The 18426-nt window shown below is 40.9% G+C and overlaps 11 non-coding genes across 11 annotated transcripts; all 11 read left to right on the forward strand.

The window, feature by feature from the left end:
* The first annotated feature begins 3029 nt into the window (after positions 1 to 3029).
* TRNAT-AGU (transfer RNA threonine (anticodon AGU)) lies at positions 3030 to 3103 on the forward strand. The gene has a single exon. It is a non-coding gene; the product is annotated as a tRNA-Thr (tRNA).
* Positions 3104 to 3870: 767 nt separating this feature from the next.
* On the forward strand, positions 3871 to 3944 carry TRNAT-AGU (transfer RNA threonine (anticodon AGU)). Its single transcript has one exon. It is a non-coding gene; the product is annotated as a tRNA-Thr (tRNA).
* Positions 3945 to 4710: 766 nt separating this feature from the next.
* TRNAT-AGU (transfer RNA threonine (anticodon AGU)) lies at positions 4711 to 4784 on the forward strand. The gene has a single exon. It is a non-coding gene; the product is annotated as a tRNA-Thr (tRNA).
* Positions 4785 to 6391: 1607 nt separating this feature from the next.
* Positions 6392 to 6465, forward strand: TRNAT-AGU (transfer RNA threonine (anticodon AGU)). Its single transcript has one exon. It is a non-coding gene; the product is annotated as a tRNA-Thr (tRNA).
* Positions 6466 to 8913: 2448 nt separating this feature from the next.
* TRNAT-AGU (transfer RNA threonine (anticodon AGU)) lies at positions 8914 to 8987 on the forward strand. The gene has a single exon. It is a non-coding gene; the product is annotated as a tRNA-Thr (tRNA).
* A 767-nt stretch (positions 8988 to 9754) lies between these two features.
* On the forward strand, positions 9755 to 9828 carry TRNAT-AGU (transfer RNA threonine (anticodon AGU)). Its single transcript has one exon. It is a non-coding gene; the product is annotated as a tRNA-Thr (tRNA).
* A 1607-nt stretch (positions 9829 to 11435) lies between these two features.
* TRNAT-AGU (transfer RNA threonine (anticodon AGU)) lies at positions 11436 to 11509 on the forward strand. Its single transcript has one exon. It is a non-coding gene; the product is annotated as a tRNA-Thr (tRNA).
* A 2448-nt stretch (positions 11510 to 13957) lies between these two features.
* On the forward strand, positions 13958 to 14031 carry TRNAT-AGU (transfer RNA threonine (anticodon AGU)). The gene has a single exon. It is a non-coding gene; the product is annotated as a tRNA-Thr (tRNA).
* A 767-nt stretch (positions 14032 to 14798) lies between these two features.
* Positions 14799 to 14872, forward strand: TRNAT-AGU (transfer RNA threonine (anticodon AGU)). Its single transcript has one exon. It is a non-coding gene; the product is annotated as a tRNA-Thr (tRNA).
* Positions 14873 to 16480: 1608 nt separating this feature from the next.
* TRNAT-AGU (transfer RNA threonine (anticodon AGU)) lies at positions 16481 to 16554 on the forward strand. Its single transcript has one exon. It is a non-coding gene; the product is annotated as a tRNA-Thr (tRNA).
* A 1608-nt stretch (positions 16555 to 18162) lies between these two features.
* On the forward strand, positions 18163 to 18236 carry TRNAT-AGU (transfer RNA threonine (anticodon AGU)). The gene has a single exon. It is a non-coding gene; the product is annotated as a tRNA-Thr (tRNA).
* Positions 18237 to 18426: the final 190 nt, after the last annotated feature.

Raw genomic sequence — 18426 nt, forward strand, 5'->3', positions numbered from 1 at the left:
ACCCTCAGATTAAAAGTCTGATGCTCTACCGACTGAGCTATCCAGGCACAAGGATCACTGCCCATTTGAAACTTGATTTTCACTCTACAGCACCTCCATACATGGCTACCTCACTGGTCAATAAAGGAAATGAATTACTAGTGCATTACACACATTTTGACACTGGAGACATAACTTTTTTCAGTCATTCCGTATCCAGATATAGAGATTTGCAGCATCTAGGACTTTAATGTTCACCCACTTACGGATTTGAATGTTTTGCCACATTCATGAGTGCAAACTTGCTCCCCAGTAAAGACGAACATGTGCTCTTCAATGCACACACTGGGCAATGCAGTCCACTCTAAATCGACGATTAATGACATGCTCGTTTTGTGCAATGGAGTTTCAGTCAATTGGAAAACATTTTGTAAAGTTATATTGCAACAGAAGCCCAGCCTTAAAAAAAGTGGATTTCACTTCTAAATGATTACATGAGGAAGGACAGGAGATCAGATGCAAAAGAGGTGCTGTGGCTTAGTTGGTTAAAGCGCCTGTCTAGTAAACTGGAGATCCTGAGTTCGAACCTCAGCAGCGCCTGTCTGCTTTTTTTTCGACCAATCTGTCTCCCCAATATTAAAACTTTGTACAAAGATTGTTATTTCATGCTATTTAGAAGCACAGTCAGGCTTGAAATGTTGGCAAAGCATCCAAGAATTCTGGACTCCACTACCTTAGAGTCATATTGCCCAAGGTTGCGATGCCATCAGAAATAGCACATATTAGAATGAGCAATTCATATTTCCTGCTAAATTTTTTGTAAAAGAAGCAAAGGTACGCCTGAACAGGGACTTGAACCCTGGACCCTCAGATTAAAAGTCTGATGCTCTACCGACTGAGCTATCCAGGCACAAGGATCACTGCCCATTTGAAACTTGATTTTCACTCTACAGCACCTCCATACATGGCTACCTCACTGGTCAATAAAGGAAATGAATTACTAGTGCATTACACACATTTTGACACTGGAGACATAACTTTTTCCAGTCATTCCGTATCCAGATATAGAGATTTGCAGCATCTAGGACTTTAATGTTCACCCACTTACGGATTTGAATGTTTTGCCACATTCATGAGTGCAAACTTGCTCCCCAGTAAAGACGAACATGTGCTCCTCAATGCACACACTGGGCAATGCAGTCCACTCTAAATCGACGATTAATGACATGCTCGTTTTGTGCAATGGAGTTTCAGTCAATTGGAAAACATTTTGAAAAGTTATATTGCAACAGTAGCCCAGCCTTAAAAAAGTGGATTTCACTTCTGATTGATTACATGAGGAAGGAAAGGAGACCAGATGCAAAAAAGGTGCTGTGGCTTAGTTGGTTAAAGCGCCTGTCTAGTAAACAGGAGATCCTGAGTTTGAATCTCAGCAGCGCCTGTCTGCTTTTTTTTCGACCAATCTGTCTCCCCAATATTAAAACTTTGTACAAAGATTGCTATTTCATGCTATTTAGAAGCACAGTCAGGCTTGAAATGTTGGCAAAGCATCCAAGAACTCTGGACTCCACTACCTTAGAGTCATATTGCCCAAGGTTGCGATGCCATCAGAAACAGCACATATTAGAATGAGCAATTCATATTTCCTGCTTAATTTTTTGTAAAAGAAGCAAAGGTACGCCTGAACAGGGACTTGAACCCTGGACCCTCAGATTAAAAGTCTGATGCTCTACCGACTGAGCTATCCAGGCACAGGGATCACTGCCCATTTGAAACTTGATTTTCACTCTACAGCACCTCCATACATGGCTACCTCACTGGTCAATAAAGGAAATGAATTATTAGTGCATTACACACATTTTGACACTGGAGACATAACTTTTTTCAGTCATTCCGTATCCAGATATAGAGATTTGCAGCATCTAGGACTTTAATGTTCACCCACTTACGGATTTGAATGTTTTGCCACATTCATGAGTGCAAAATTGCTTCCCAGTAAAGGCGAACATGTGCTCCTCAATACACACACTGGGCAATGCAGTCCACTCTAAATCAACGATTAATGACATGCTCGTTTTGTGCAATGGAGTTTCAGTCAATTGGAAAACATTTTGTAAAGTTATATTGCAACAGAAGCCCAGCCTTAAAAAAAGTGGATTTCACTTCTAAATGATTACATGAGGAAGGAAAGGAGATCAGATGCAAAAGAGGTGCTGTGGCTTAGTTGGTTAAAGCGCCTGTCTAGTAAACTGGAGATCCTGAGTTCGAATCTCAGCAGCGCCTGTCTGCTTTTTTTTCGACCAATCTGTCTCCCCAATATTAAAACTTTGTACAAAGATTGTTATTTCATGCTATTTAGAAGCACAGTCAGGCTTGAAATGTTGGCAAAGCATCCAAGAATTCTGGACTCCACTACCTTAGAGTCATATTGCCCAAGGTTGCGATGCCATCAGAAATAGCACATATTAGAATGAGCAATTCATATTTCCTGCTAAATTTTTTGTAAAAGAAGCAAAGATACGCCTGAACAGGGACTTGAACCCTGGACCCTCAGATTAAAAGTCTGATGCTCTACCGACTGAGCTATCCAGGCACAGGGATCACTGCCCATTTGAAACTTGATTTTCACTCTACAGCACCTCCATACATGGCTACCTCACTGGTCAATAAAGGAAATTAATTACTAGTGCATTACACACATTTTGACACTGGAGACATAACTTTTTTCAGTCATTCCGTATCCAGATATAGAGATTTGCAGCATCTAGGACTTTAATGTTCACCCACTTACGGATTTGAATGTTTTGCCACATTCATGAGTGCAAACTTGCTCCCCAGTAAAGACGAACATGTGCTCCTCAATGCACACACTGGGCAATGCAGTCCACTCTAAATCGACGATTAATGACATGCTCGTTTTGTGCAATGGAGTTTCAGTCAATTGGAAAACATTTTGAAAAGTTATATTGCAACAGAAGCCCAGCCTTAAAAAAGTGGATTTCACTTCTAAATGATTACATGAGGAAGGAAAGGAGACCAGATGCAAAAAAGGTGCTGTGGCTTAGTTGGTTAAAGCGCCTGTCTAGTAAACAGGAGATCCTGAGTTCGAATCTCAGCAGCGCCTGTCTGCTTTTTTTTCGACCAATCTGTCTCCCCAATATTAAAACTTTGTACAAAGATTGCTATTTCATGCTATTTAGAAGCACAGTCAGGCTTGAAATGTTGGCAAAGCATCCAAGAACTCTGGACTCCACTACCTTAGAATCATATTGCCCAAGGTTGCGATGCCATCAGAAATAGCACATATTAGAATGAGCAATTCATATTTCCTGCTAAATTTTTTGTAAAAGAAGCAAAGATACACCTGAACAGGGACTTGAACCCTGGACCCTCAGATTAAAAGTCTGATGCTCTACCGACTGAGCTATCCAGGCACAGGGATCACTGCCCATTTGAAACTTGATTTTCACTCTACATCACCTCCATACATGGCTACCTCACTGGTCAATAAAGGAAATGAATTACTAGTGCATTACACACATTTTGACACTGGAGACATAACTTTTTTCAGTCATTCCGTATCCAGATATAGAGATTTGCAGCATCTAGGACTTTAATGTTCACCCACTTACGGATTTGAATGTTTTGCCACATTAATGAGTGCAAACTTGCTCCCCAGTAAAGACGAACATGTGCTCCTCAATGCACACACTGGGCAATGCAGTCCACTCTAAATCGACGATTAATGACATGCTCGTTTTGTGCAATGGAGTTTCAGTCAATTGGAAAACATTTTGAAAAGTTATATTGCAACAGAAGCCCAGCCTTAAAAAAGTGGATTTCACTTCTAAATGATTACATGAGGAAGGAAAGGAGACCAGATGCAAAAAAGGTGCTGTGGCTTAGTTGGTTAAAGCGCCTGTCTAGTAAACAGGAGATCCTGAGTTCGAATCTCAGCAGCGCCTGTTTGCTTTTTTTCGACCAATCTGTCTCCCCAATATTAAAACTTTGTACAAAGATTGCTATTTCATGCTATTTAGAAGCACAGTCAGGCTTGATATGTTGGCAAAGCATCCAAGAACTCTGGACTCCACTACCTTAGAGTCATATTGCCCAAGGTTGCGATGCCATCAGAAATAGCACATATTAGAATGAGCAATTCATATTTCCTGCTTAATTTTTTGTAAAAGAAGCAAAGGTACGCCTGAACAGGGACTTGAACCCTGGACCCTAAGATTAAAAGTCTGATGCTCTACCGACTGAGCTATCCAGGCAGATGGATCACTGCCATTTGAAACTTGATTTTCACTCTACAGCACCTCCATACATGGCTACCTCACTGGTCAATAAAGGAAATGAATTACTAGTGCATTACACACATTTTGACACTGGAGACATAACTTTTTTCAGTCATTCCGTATCCAGATATAGAGATTTGCAGCATCTAGGACTTTAATGTTCACCCACTTACGGATTTGAATGTTTTGCCACATTCATGAGTGCAAACTTGCTCCCCAGTAAAGACGAACATGTGCTCCTCAATGCACACACTGGGCAATGCAGTCCACTCTAAATCGACGATTAATGACATGCTCGTTTTGTGCAATGGAGTTTCAGTCAATTGGAAAACATTTTGTAAAGTTATATTGCAACAGAAGCCCAGCCTTAAAAAAAGTGGATTTCACTTCTAAATGATTACATGAGGAAGGACAGGAGATCAGATGCAAAAGAGGTGCTGTGGCTTAGTTGGTTAAAGCGCCTGTCTAGTAAACAGGAGATCCTGAGTTCGAATCTCAGCAGCGCCTGTCTGCTTTTTTTTCGACCAATCTGTCTCCCCAATATTAAAACTTTGTACAAAGATTGTTATTTCATGCTATTTAGAAGCACAGTCAGGCTTGAAACGTTGGCAAAGCATCCAAGAATTCTGGACTCCACTACCTTAGAGTCATATTGCCCAAGGTTGCGATGCCATCAGAAATAGCACATATTAGAATGAGCAATTCATATTTCCTGCTAAATTTTTTGTAAAAGAAGCAAAGATACGCCTGAACAGGGACTTGAACCCTGGACCCTCAGATTAAAAGTCTGATGCTCTACCGACTGAGCTATCCAGGCACAGGGATCACTGCCCATTTGAAACTTGATTTTCACTCTACAGCACCTCCATACATGGCTACCTCACTGGTCAATAAAGGAAATGAATTACTAGTGCATTACACACATTTTGACACTGGAGACATAACTTTTTTCAGTCATTCCGTATCCAGATATAGAGATTTGCAGCATCTAGGACTTTAATGTTCACCCACTTACGGATTTGAATGTTTTGCCACATTAATGAGTGCAAACTTGCTCCCCAGTAAAGACGAACATGTGCTCCTCAATGCACACACTGGGCAATGCAGTCCACTCTAAATCGACGATTAATGACATGCTCGTTTTGTGCAATGGAGTTTCAGTCAATTGGAAAACATTTTGAAAAGTTATATTGCAACAGAAGCCCAGCCTTAAAAAAGTGGATTTCACTTCTAAATGATTACATGAGGAAGGAAAGGAGACCAGATGCAAAAAAGGTGCTGTGGCTTAGTTGGTTAAAGTGCCTGTCTAGTAAGCAGGAGATCCTGAGTTCGAATCTCAGCAGCGCCTGTCTGCTTTTTTTCGACCAATCTGTCTCCCCAATATTAAAACTTTGTACAAAGATTGCTATTTCATGCTATTTAGAAGCACAGTCAGGCTTGATATGTTGGCAAAGCATCCAAGAACTCTGGACTCCACTACCTTAGAGTCATATTGCCCAAGGTTGCGATGCCATCAGAAATAGCACATATTAGAATGAGCAATTCATATTTCCTGCTTAATTTTTTGTAAAAGAAGCAAAGGTACGCCTGAACAGGGACTTGAACCCTGGACCCTCAGATTAAAAGTCTGATGCTCTACCGACTGAGCTATCCAGGCAGATGAATCACTGCCATTTGAAACTTGATTTTCACTCTACAGCACCTCCATACATGGCTACCTCACTGGTCAATGAAGGAAATGAATTACTAGTGCATTACACACATTTTGACACTGGAGACATAACTTTTTTCAGTCATTCCGTATCCAGATATAGAGATTTGCAGCATCTAGGACTTTAATGTTCACCCACTTACGGATTTGAATGTTTTGCCACATTCATGAGTGCAAACTTGCTCCCCAGTAAAGACGAACATGTGCTCCTCAATGCACACACTGGGCAATGCAGTCCACTCTAAATCGACGATTAATGACATGCTCGTTTTGTGCAATGGAGTTTCAGTCAATTGGAAAACATTTTGTAAAGTTATATTGCAACAGAAGCCCAGCCTTAAAAAAAGTGGATTTCACTTCTAAATGATTACATGAGGAAGGACAGGAGATCAGATGCAAAAGAGGTGCTGTGGCTTAGTTGGTTAAAGCGCCTGTCTAGTAAACAGGAGATCCTGAGTTCGAATCTCAGCAGCGCCTGTCTGCTTTTTTTTCGACCAATCTGTCTCCCCAATATTAAAACTTTGTACAAAGATTGTTACTTCATGCTATTTAGAAGCACAGTCAGGCTTGAAACGTTGGCAAAGCATCCAAGAATTCTGGACTCCACTACCTTAGAGTCATATTGCCCAAGGTTGCGATGCCATCAGAAATAGCACATATTAGAATGAGCAATTCATATTTCCTGCTAAATTTTTTGTAAAAGAAGCAAAGATACGCCTGAACAGGGACTTGAACCCTGGACCCTCAGATTAAAAGTCTGATGCTCTACCGACTGAGCTATCCAGGCACAGGGATCACTGCCCATTTGAAACTTGATTTTCACTCTACAGCACCTCCATACATGGCTACCTCACTGGTCAATAAAGGAAATGAATTACTAGTGCATTACACACATTTTGACACTGGAGACATAACTTTTTTCAGTCATTCCGTATCCAGATATAGAGATTTGCAGCATCTAGGACTTTAATGTTCACCCACTTACGGATTTGAATGTTTTGCCACATTCATGAGTGCAAACTTGCTCCCCAGTAAAGACGAACATGTGCTCCTCAATGCACACACTGGGCAATGCAGTCCACTCTAAATCGACGATTAATGACATGCTCGTTTTGTGCAATGGAGTTTCAGTCAATTGGAAAACATTTTGAAAAGTTATATTGCAACAGAAGCCCAGCCTTAAAAAAGTGGATTTCACTTCTAAATGATTACATGAGGAAGGAAAGGAGACCAGATGCAAAAAAGGTGCTGTGGCTTAGTTGGTTAAAGCGCCTGTCTAGTAAACAGGAGATCCTGAGTTCGAATTTCAGCAGCGCCTGTCTGCTTTTTTTCGACCAATCTGTCTCCCCAATATTAAAACTTTGTACAAAGATTGCTATTTCATACTATTTAGAAGCACAGTCAGGCTTGATATGTTGGCAAAGCATCCAAGAACTCTGGACTCCACTACCTTAGATTCATATTGCCCAAGGTTGCGATGCCATCAGAAATAGCACATATTAGAATGAGCAATTCATATTTCCTGCTTAATTTTTTGTAAAAGAAGCAAAGGTACGCCTGAACAGGGACTTGAACCCTGGACCCTCAGATTAAAAGTCTGATGCCCTACCGACTGAGCTATCCAGGCAGATGGATCACTGCCATTTGAAATTTGATTTTCACTCTACAGCACATCCATACATGGCTACCTCACTGGTCAATAAAGGAAATGAATTACTAGTGCATTACACACATTTTGACACTGGAGACATAACTTTTTTCAGTCATTCCGTATCCAGATATAGAGATTTGCAGCATCTAGGACTTTAATGTTCACCCACTTACGGATTTGAATGTTTTGCCACATTCATGAGTGCAAACTTGCTCCCCAGTAAAGACGAACATGTGCTCCTCAATGCACACACTGGGCAATGCAGTCCACTCTAAATCGACGATTAATGACATGCTCGTTTTGTGCAATGGAGTTTCAGTCAATTGGTTAACATTTTGAAAAGTTATATTGCAACAGAAGCCCAGCCTTAAAAAAGTGGATTTCACTTCTGATTGATTACATGAGGAAGGAAAGGAGACCAGATGCAAAAAAGGTGCTGTGGCTTAGTTGGTTAAAGCGCCTGTCTAGTAAACAGGAGATCCTGAGTTTGAATCTCAGCAGCGCCTGTCTGCTTTTTTTTCGACCAATCTGTCTCCCCAATATTAAAACTTTGTACAAAGATTGCCATTTCATGCTATTTAGAAGCACAGTCAGGCTTGAAATGTTGGCAAAGCATCCAAGAACTCTGGACTCCACTACCTTAGAGTCATATTGCCCAAGGTTGCGATGCCATCAGAAACAGCACATATTAGAATGAGCAATTCATATTTCCTGCTTAATTTTTTGTAAAAGAAGCAAAGGTACGCCTGAACAGGGACTTGAACCCTGGACCCTCAGATTAAAAGTCTGATGCTCTACCGACTGAGTTATCCAGGAACAGGGATCACTGCCCATTTGAAACTTGATTTTCACTCTACAGCACCTCCATACATGGCTACCTCACTGGTCAATAAAGGAAATGAATTACTAGTGCATTACACACATTTTGACACTGGAGACATAACTTTTTTCAGTCATTCCGTATCCAGATATAGAGATTTGCAGCATCTAGGACTTTAATGTTCACCCACTTACGGATTTGAATGTTTTGCCACATTCATGAGTGCAAACTTGCTCCCCAGTAAAGGCGAACATGTGCTCCTCAATACACACACTGGGCAATGCAGTCCACTCTAAATCAACGATTAATGACATGCTCGTTTTGTGCAATGGAGTTTCAGTCAATTGGAAAACATTTTGTAAAGTTATATTGCAACAGAAGCCCAGCCTTAAAAAAAGTGGATTTCACTTCTAAATGATTACATGAGGAAGGAAAGGAGATCAGATGCAAAAGAGGTGCTGTGGCTTAGTTGGTTAAAGCGCCTGTCTAGTAAACAGGAGATCCTGAGTTCGAATCTCAGCAGCGCCTGTCTGCTTTTTTTTCGACCAATCTGTCTCCCCAATATTAAAACTTTGTACAAAGATTGCTGTTTCATGCTATTTAGAAGCACAGTCAGGCTTGAAATGTTGGCAAAGCATCCAAGAACTCTGGACTCCACTACCTTAGAGTCATATTGCCCAAGGTTGCGATGCCATCAGAAATAGCACATATTAGAATGAGCAATTCATATTTCCTGCTTAATTTTTTGTAAAAGAAGCAAAGGTACGCCTGAACAGGGACTTGAACCCTGGACCCTAAGATTAAAAGTCTGATGCTCTACCGACTGAGCTATCCAGGCAGATGGATCACTGCCATTTGAAACTTGATTTTCACTCTACAGCACCTCCATACATGGCTACCTCACTGGTCAATAAAGGAAATGAATTACTAGTGCATTACACACATTTTGACACTGGAGACATAACTTTTTTCAGTCATTCCGTATCCAGATATAGAGATTTGCAGCATCTAGGACTTTAATGTTCACCCACTTACGGATTTGAATGTTTTGCCACATTCATGAGTGCAAACTTGCTCCCCAGTAAAGACGAACATGTGCTCCTCAATGCACACACTGGGCAATGCAGTCCACTCTAAATCGACGATTAATGACATGCTCGTTTTGTGCAATGGAGTTTCAGTCAATTGGAAAACATTTTGTAAAGTTATATTGCAACAGAAGCCCAGCCTTAAAAAAAGTGGATTTCACTTCTAAATGATTACATGAGGAAGGACAGGAGATCAGATGCAAAAGAGGTGCTGTGGCTTAGTTGGTTAAAGCGCCTGTCTAGTAAACAGGAGATCCTGAGTTCGAATCTCAGCAGCGCCTGTCTGCTTTTTTTTCGACCAATCTGTCTCCCCAATATTAAAACTTTGTACAAAGATTGTTATTTCATGCTATTTAGAAGCACAGTCAGGCTTGAAACGTTGGCAAAGCATCCAAGAATTCTGGACTCCACTACCTTAGAGTCATATTGCCCAAGGTTGCGATGCCATCAGAAATAGCACATATTAGAATGAGCAATTCATATTTCCTGCTAAATTTTTTGTAAAAGAAGCAAAGATACACCTGAACAGGGACTTGAACCCTGGACCCTCAGATTAAAAGTCTGATGCTCTACCGACTGAGCTATCCAGGCACAGGGATCACTGCCCATTTGAAACTTGATTTTCACTCTACAGCACCTCCATACATGGCTACCTCACTGGTCAATAAAGGAAATGAATTACTAGTGCATTACACACATTTTGACACTGGAGACATAACTTTTTTCAGTCATTCCGTATCCAGATATAGAGATTTGCAGCATCTAGGACTTTAATGTTCACCCACTTACGGATTTGAATGTTTTGCCACATTAATGAGTGCAAACTTGCTCCCCAGTAAAGACGAACATGTGCTCCTCAATGCACACACTGGGCAATGCAGTCCACTCTAAATCGACGATTAATGACATGCTCGTTTTGTGCAATGGAGTTTCAGTCAATTGGAAAACATTTTGAAAAGTTATATTGCAACAGAAGCCCAGCCTTAAAAAAGTGGATTTCACTTCTAAATGATTACATGAGGAAGGAAAGGAGACCAGATGCAAAAAAGGTGCTGTGGCTTAGTTGGTTAAAGTGCCTGTCTAGTAAGCAGGAGATCCTGAGTTCGAATCTCAGCAGCGCCTGTCTGCTTTTTTTCGACCAATCTGTCTCCCCAATATTAAAACTTTGTACAAAGATTGCTATTTCATGCTATTTAGAAGCACAGTCAGGCTTGATATGTTGGCAAAGCATCCAAGAACTCTGGACTCCACTACCTTAGAGTCATATTGCCCAAGGTTGCGATGCCATCAGAAATAGCACATATTAGAATGAGCAATTCATATTTCCTGCTTAATTTTTTGTAAAAGAAGCAAAGGTACGCCTGAACAGGGACTTGAACCCTGGACCCTCAGATTAAAAGTCTGATGCTCTACCGACTGAGCTATCCAGGCAGATGAATCACTGCCATTTGAAACTTGATTTTCACTCTACAGCACCTCCATACATGGCTACCTCACTGGTCAATGAAGGAAATGAATTACTAGTGCATTACACACATTTTGACACTGGAGACATAACTTTTTTCAGTCATTCCGTATCCAGATATAGAGATTTGCAGCATCTAGGACTTTAATGTTCACCCACTTACGGATTTGAATGTTTTGCCACATTCATGAGTGCAAACTTGCTCCCCAGTAAAGACGAACATGTGCTCCTCAATGCACACACTGGGCAATGCAGTCCACTCTAAATCGACGATTAATGACATGCTCGTTTTGTGCAATGGAGTTTCAGTCAATTGGAAAACATTTTGTAAAGTTATATTGCAACAGAAGCCCAGCCTTAAAAAAAGTGGATTTCACTTCTAAATGATTACATGAGGAAGGACAGGAGATCAGATGCAAAAGAGGTGCTGTGGCTTAGTTGGTTAAAGCGCCTGTCTAGTAAACAGGAGATCCTGAGTTCGAATCTCAGCAGCGCCTGTCTGCTTTTTTTTCGACCAATCTGTCTCCCCAATATTAAAACTTTGTACAAAGATTGTTACTTCATGCTATTTAGAAGCACAGTCAGGCTTGAAACGTTGGCAAAGCATCCAAGAATTCTGGACTCCACTACCTTAGAGTCATATTGCCCAAGGTTGCGATGCCATCAGAAATAGCACATATTAGAATGAGCAATTCATATTTCCTGCTAAATTTTTTGTAAAAGAAGCAAAGATACGCCTGAACAGGGACTTGAACCCTGGACCCTCAGATTAAAAGTCTGATGCTCTACCGACTGAGCTATCCAGGCACAGGGATCACTGCCCATTTGAAACTTGATTTTCACTCTACAGCACCTCCATACATGGCTACCTCACTGGTCAATAAAGGAAATGAATTACTAGTGCATTACACACATTTTGACACTGGAGACATAACTTTTTTCAGTCATTCCGTATCCAGATATAGAGATTTGCAGCATCTAGGACTTTAATGTTCACCCACTTACGGATTTGAATGTTTTGCCACATTCATGAGTGCAAACTTGCTCCCCAGTAAAGACGAACATGTGCTCCTCAATGCACACACTGGGCAATGCAGTCCACTCTAAATCGACGATTAATGACATGCTCGTTTTGTGCAATGGAGTTTCAGTCAATTGGAAAACATTTTGAAAAGTTATATTGCAACAGAAGCCCAGCCTTAAAAAAGTGGATTTCACTTCTAAATGATTACATGAGGAAGGAAAGGAGACCAGATGCAAAAAAGGTGCTGTGGCTTAGTTGGTTAAAGCGCCTGTCTAGTAAACAGGAGATCCTGAGTTCGAATTTCAGCAGCGCCTGTCTGCTTTTTTTCGACCAATCTGTCTCCCCAATATTAAAACTTTGTACAAAGATTGCTATTTCATACTATTTAGAAGCACAGTCAGGCTTGATATGTTGGCAAAGCATCCAAGAACTCTGGACTCCACTACCTTAGATTCATATTGCCCAAGGTTGCGATGCCATCAGAAATAGCACATATTAGAATGAGCAATTCATATTTCCTGCTTAATTTTTTGTAAAAGAAGCAAAGGTACGCCTGAACAGGGACTTGAACCCTGGACCCTCAGATTAAAAGTCTGATGCCCTACCGACTGAGCTATCCAGGCAGATGGATCACTGCCATTTGAAATTTGATTTTCACTCTACAGCACATCCATACATGGCTACCTCACTGGTCAATAAAGGAAATGAATTACTAGTGCATTACACACATTTTGACACTGGAGACATAACTTTTTTCAGTCATTCCGTATCCAGATATAGAGATTTGCAGCATCTAGGACTTTAATGTTCACCCACTTACGGATTTGAATGTTTTGCCACATTCATGAGTGCAAACTTGCTCCCCAGTAAAGACGAACATGTGCTCCTCAATGCACACACTGGGCAATGCAGTCCACTCTAAATCGACGATTAATGACATGCTCGTTTTGTGCAATGGAGTTTCAGTCAATTGGTTAACATTTTGAAAAGTTATATTGCAACAGAAGCCCAGCCTTAAAAAAGTGGATTTCACTTCTGATTGATTACATGAGGAAGGAAAGGAGACCAGATGCAAAAAAGGTGCTGTGGCTTAGTTGGTTAAAGCGCCTGTCTAGTAAACAGGAGATCCTGAGTTTGAATCTCAGCAGCGCCTGTCTGCTTTTTTTTCGACCAATCTGTCTCCCCAATATTAAAACTTTGTACAAAGATTGCCATTTCATGCTATTTAGAAGCACAGTCAGGCTTGAAATGTTGGCAAAGCATCCAAGAACTCTGGACTCCACTACCTTAGAGTCATATTGCCCAAGGTTGCGATGCCATCAGAAACAGCACATATTAGAATGAGCAATTCATATTTCCTGCTTAATTTTTTGTAAAAGAAGCAAAGGTACGCCTGAACAGGGACTTGAACCCTGGACCCTCAGATTAAAAGTCTGATGCTCTACCGACTGAGTTATCCAGGAACAGGGATCACTGCCCATTTGAAACTTGATTTTCACTCTACAGCACCTCCATACATGGCTACCTCACTGGTCAATAAAGGAAATGAATTACTAGTGCATTACACACATTTTGACACTGGAGACATAACTTTTTTCAGTCATTCCGTATCCAGATATAGAGATTTGCAGCATCTAGGACTTTAATGTTCACCCACTTACGGATTTGAATGTTTTGCCACATTCATGAGTGCAAACTTGCTCCCCAGTAAAGGCGAACATGTGCTCCTCAATACACACACTGGGCAATGCAGTCCACTCTAAATCAACGATTAATGACATGCTCGTTTTGTGCAATGGAGTTTCAGTCAATTGGAAAACATTTTGTAAAGTTATATTGCAACAGAAGCCCAGCCTTAAAAAAAGTGGATTTCACTTCTAAATGATTACATGAGGAAGGAAAGGAGATCAGATGCAAAAGAGGTGCTGTGGCTTAGTTGGTTAAAGCGCCTGTCTAGTAAACAGGAGATCCTGAGTTCGAATCTCAGCAGCGCCTGTCTGCTTTTTTTTCGACCAATCTGTCTCCCCAATATTAAAACTTTGTACAAAGATTGCTGTTTCATGCTATTTAGAAGCACAGTCAGGCTTGAAATGTTGGCAAAGCATCCAAGAACTCTGGACTCCACTACCTTAGAGTCATATTGCCCAAGGTTGCGATGCCATCAGAAATAGCACATATTAGAATGAGCAATTCATATTTCCTGCTAAATTTTTTGTAAAAGAAGCAAAGATACGCCTGAACAGGGACTTGAACCCTGGACCCTCAGATTAAAAGTCTGATGCTCTACCGACTGAGCTATCCAGGCACAGGGATCACTGCCCATTTGAAACTTGATTTTCACTCTACAGCACCTCCATACATGGCTACCTCACTGGTCAATAAAGGAAATGAATTACTAGTGCATTACACTCATTTTGACACTGGAGACATAACTTTTTTCAGTCATTCCGTATCCAGATATAGAGATTTGCAGCATCTAGGACTTTAATGTTCACCCACTTACGGATTTGAATGTTTTGCCACATTCATGAGTGCAAACTTGCTCCCCAGTAAAGACGAACATGTGCTCCTCAATGCACACACTGGGCAATGCAGTCCACTCTAAATCGACGATTAATGACATGCTCGTTTTGTGCAATGGAGTTTCAGTCAATTGGAAAACATTTTGAAAAGTTATATTGCAACAGAAGCCCAGCCTTAAAAAAGTGGATTTCACTTCTAAATGATTACATGAGGAAGGAAAGGAGACCAGATGCAAAAAGGGTGCTGTGGCTTAGTTGGTTAAAGCGCCTGTCTAGTAAACAGGAGATCCTGAGTTCGAATCTCAGCAGCGCCTGTCTGCTTTTTTTTCGACCAATCTGTCTCCCCAATATTAAAACTATGTACAAAGATTGCTATTTCATGCTATTTAGAAGCACAGTGAGGCTTGAAATGTTGGCAAAGCATCCAAGAACTCTGGACTCCACTACCTTAGAGTCATATTGCCCAAGGTTGCGATGCCATCAGAAATAGCACATATTAGAATGAGCAATTCATATTTCCTGCTTAATTTTTTGTAAAAGAAGCAAAGGTACGCCTGAACAGGGACTTGAACCCTGGACCCTCAGATTAAAAGTCTGATGCTCTACCGACTGAGCTATCCAGGCACAGGGATCACTGCCCATTTGAAACTTGATTTTCACTCTACAGCACCTCCATACATGGCTACCTCACTGGTCAATAAAGGAAATGAATTACTAGTGCATTACACACATTTTGACACTGGAGACATAACTTTTTCAGTCATTCCGTATCCAGATATAGAGATTTGCAGCATCTAGGACTTTAATGTTCACCCACTTACGGATTTGAATGTTTTGCCACATTCATGAGTGCAAACTTGCTCCCCAGTAAAGACGAACATGTGCTCCTCAATGCACACACTGGGCAATGCAGTCCACTCTAAATCGACGATTAATGACATGCTCGTTTTGTGCAATGGAGTTTCAGTCAATTGGTTAACATTTTGAAAAGTTATATTGCAACAGAAGCCCAGCCTTAAAAAAGTGGATTTCACTTCTGATTGATTACATGAGGAAGGAAAGGAGACCAGATGCAAAAAAGGTGCTGTGGCTTAGTTGGTTAAAGCGCCTGTCTAGTAAACAGGAGATCCTGAGTTTGAATCTCAGCAGCGCCTGTCTGCTTTTTTTTCGACCAATCTGTCTCCCCAATATTAAAACTTTGTACAAAGATTGCTATTTCATGCTATTTAGAAGCACAGTCAGGCTTGAAATGTTGGCAAAGCATCCAAGAACTCTGGACTCCACTACCTTAGAGTCATATTGCCCAAGGTTGCGATGCCATCAGAAACAGCACATATTAGAATGAGCAATTCATATTTCCTGCTTAATTTTTTGTAAAAGAAGCAAAGGTACGCCTGAACAGGGACTTGAACCCTGGACCCTCAGATTAAAAGTCTGATGCTCTACCGACTGAGTTATCCAGGAACAGGGATCACTGCCCATTTGAAACTTGATTTTCACTCTACAGCACCTCCATACATGGCTACCTCACTGGTCAATAAAGGAAATGAATTACTAGTGCATTACACACATTTTGACACTGGAGACATAACTTTTTTCAGTCATTCCGTATCCAGATATAGAGATTTGCAGCATCTAGGACTTTAATGTTCACCCACTTACGGATTTGAATGTTTTGCCACATTCATGAGTGCAAACTTGCTCCCCAGTAAAGGCGAACATGTGCTCCTCAATACACACACTGGGCAATGCAGTCCACTCTAAATCAACGATTAATGACATGCTCGTTTTGTGCAATGGAGTTTCAGTCAATTGGAAAACATTTTGTAAAGTTATATTGCAACAGAAGCCCAGCCTTAAAAAAAGTGGATTTCACTTCTAAATGATTACATGAGGAAGGAAAGGAGATCAGATGCAAAAGAGGTGCTGTGGCTTAGTTGGTTAAAGCGCCTGTCTAGTAAACAGGAGATCCTGAGTTCGAATCTCAGCAGCGCCTGTCTGCTTTTTTTTCGACCAATCTGTCTCCCCAATATTAAAACTTTGTACAAAGATTGCTGTTTCATGCTATTTAGAAGCACAGTCAGGCTTGAAATGTTGGCAAAGCATCCAAGAACTCTGGACTCCACTACCTTAGAGTCATATTGCCCAAGGTTGCGATGCCATCAGAAATAGCACATATTAGAATGAGCAATTCATATTTCCTGCTAAATTTTTTGTAAAAGAAGCAAAGATACGCCTGAACAGGGACTTGAACCCTGGACCCTCAGATTAAAAGTCTGATGCTCTACCGACTGAGCTATCCAGGCACAGGGATCACTGCCCATTTGAAACTTGATTTTCACTCTACAGCACCTCCATACATGGCTACCTCACTGGTCAATAAAGGAAATGAATTACTAGTGCATTACACACATTTTGACACTGGAGACATAACTTTTTTCAGTCATTCCGTATCCAGATATAGAGATTTGCAGCATCTAGGACTTTAATGTTCACCCACTTACGGATTTGAATGTTTTGCCACATTCATGAGTGCAAACTTGCTCCCCAGTAAAGACGAACATGTGCTCCTCAATGCACACACTGGGCAATGCAGTCCACTCTAAATCGACGATTAATGACATGCTCGTTTTGTGCAATGGAGTTTCAGTCAATTGGAAAACATTTTGAAAAGTTATATTGCAACAGAAGCCCAGCCTTAAAAAAGTGGATTTCACTTCTAAATGATTACATGAGGAAGGAAAGGAGACCAGATGCAAAAAAGGTGCTGTCGCTTAGTTGGTTAAAGCGCCTGTCTAGTAAACAGGAGATCCTGAGTTCGAATCTCAGCAGCGCCTGTCTGCTTTTTTTTCGACCAATCTGTATCCCCAATATTAAAACTTTGTACAAAGATTGCTGTTTCATGCTATTTAGAAGCACAGTCAGGCTTGAAATGTTGGCAAAGCATCCAAGAACTCTGGACTCCACTACCTTAGAGTCATATTGCCCAAGGTTGCGATGCCATCAGAAATAGCACATATTAGAATGAGCAATTCATATTTCCTGCTAAATTTTTTGTAAAAGAAGCAAAGATACGCCTGAACAGGGACTTGAACCCTGGACCCTCAGATTAAAAGTCTGATGCTCTACCGACTGAGCTATCCAGGCACAGGGATCACTGCCCATTTGAAACTTGATTTTCACTCTACAGCACCTCCATACATGGCTACCTCACTGGTCAATAAAGGAAATGAATTACTAGTGCATTACACTCATTTTGACACTGGAGACATAACTTTTTTCAGTCATTCCGTATCCAGATATAGAGATTTGCAGCATCTAGGACTTTAATGTTCACCCACTTACGGATTTGAATGTTTTGCCACATTCATGAGTGCAAACTTGCTCCCCAGTAAAGACGAACATGTGCTCCTCAATGCACACACTGGGCAATGCAGTCCACTCTAAATCGACGATTAATGACATGCTCGTTTTGTGCAATGGAGTTTCAGTCAATTGGAAAACATTTTGAAAAGTTATATTGCAACAGAAGCCCAGCCTTAAAAAAGTGGATTTCACTTCTAAATGATTACATGAGGAAGGAAAGGAGACCAGATGCAAAAAGGGTGCTGTGGCTTAGTTGGTTAAAGCGCCTGTCTAGTAAACAGGAGATCCTGAGTTCGAATCTCAGCAGCGCCTGTCTGCTTTTTTTTCGACCAATCTGTCTCCCCAATATTAAAACTATGTACAAAGATTGCTATTTCATGCTATTTAGAAGCACAGTGAGGCTTGAAATGTTGGCAAAGCATCCAAGAACTCTGGACTCCACTACCTTAGAGTCATATTGCCCAAGGTTGCGATGCCATCAGAAATAGCACATATTAGAATG

This window comes from Ambystoma mexicanum, unplaced genomic scaffold (genome assembly GCF_040938575.1).
Source record: "Ambystoma mexicanum isolate Mex_15411 unplaced genomic scaffold, UKY_AmexF1_1 Mex_scaf1, whole genome shotgun sequence".
NCBI classification, from domain to species: domain Eukaryota; kingdom Metazoa; phylum Chordata; class Amphibia; order Caudata; family Ambystomatidae; genus Ambystoma; species Ambystoma mexicanum.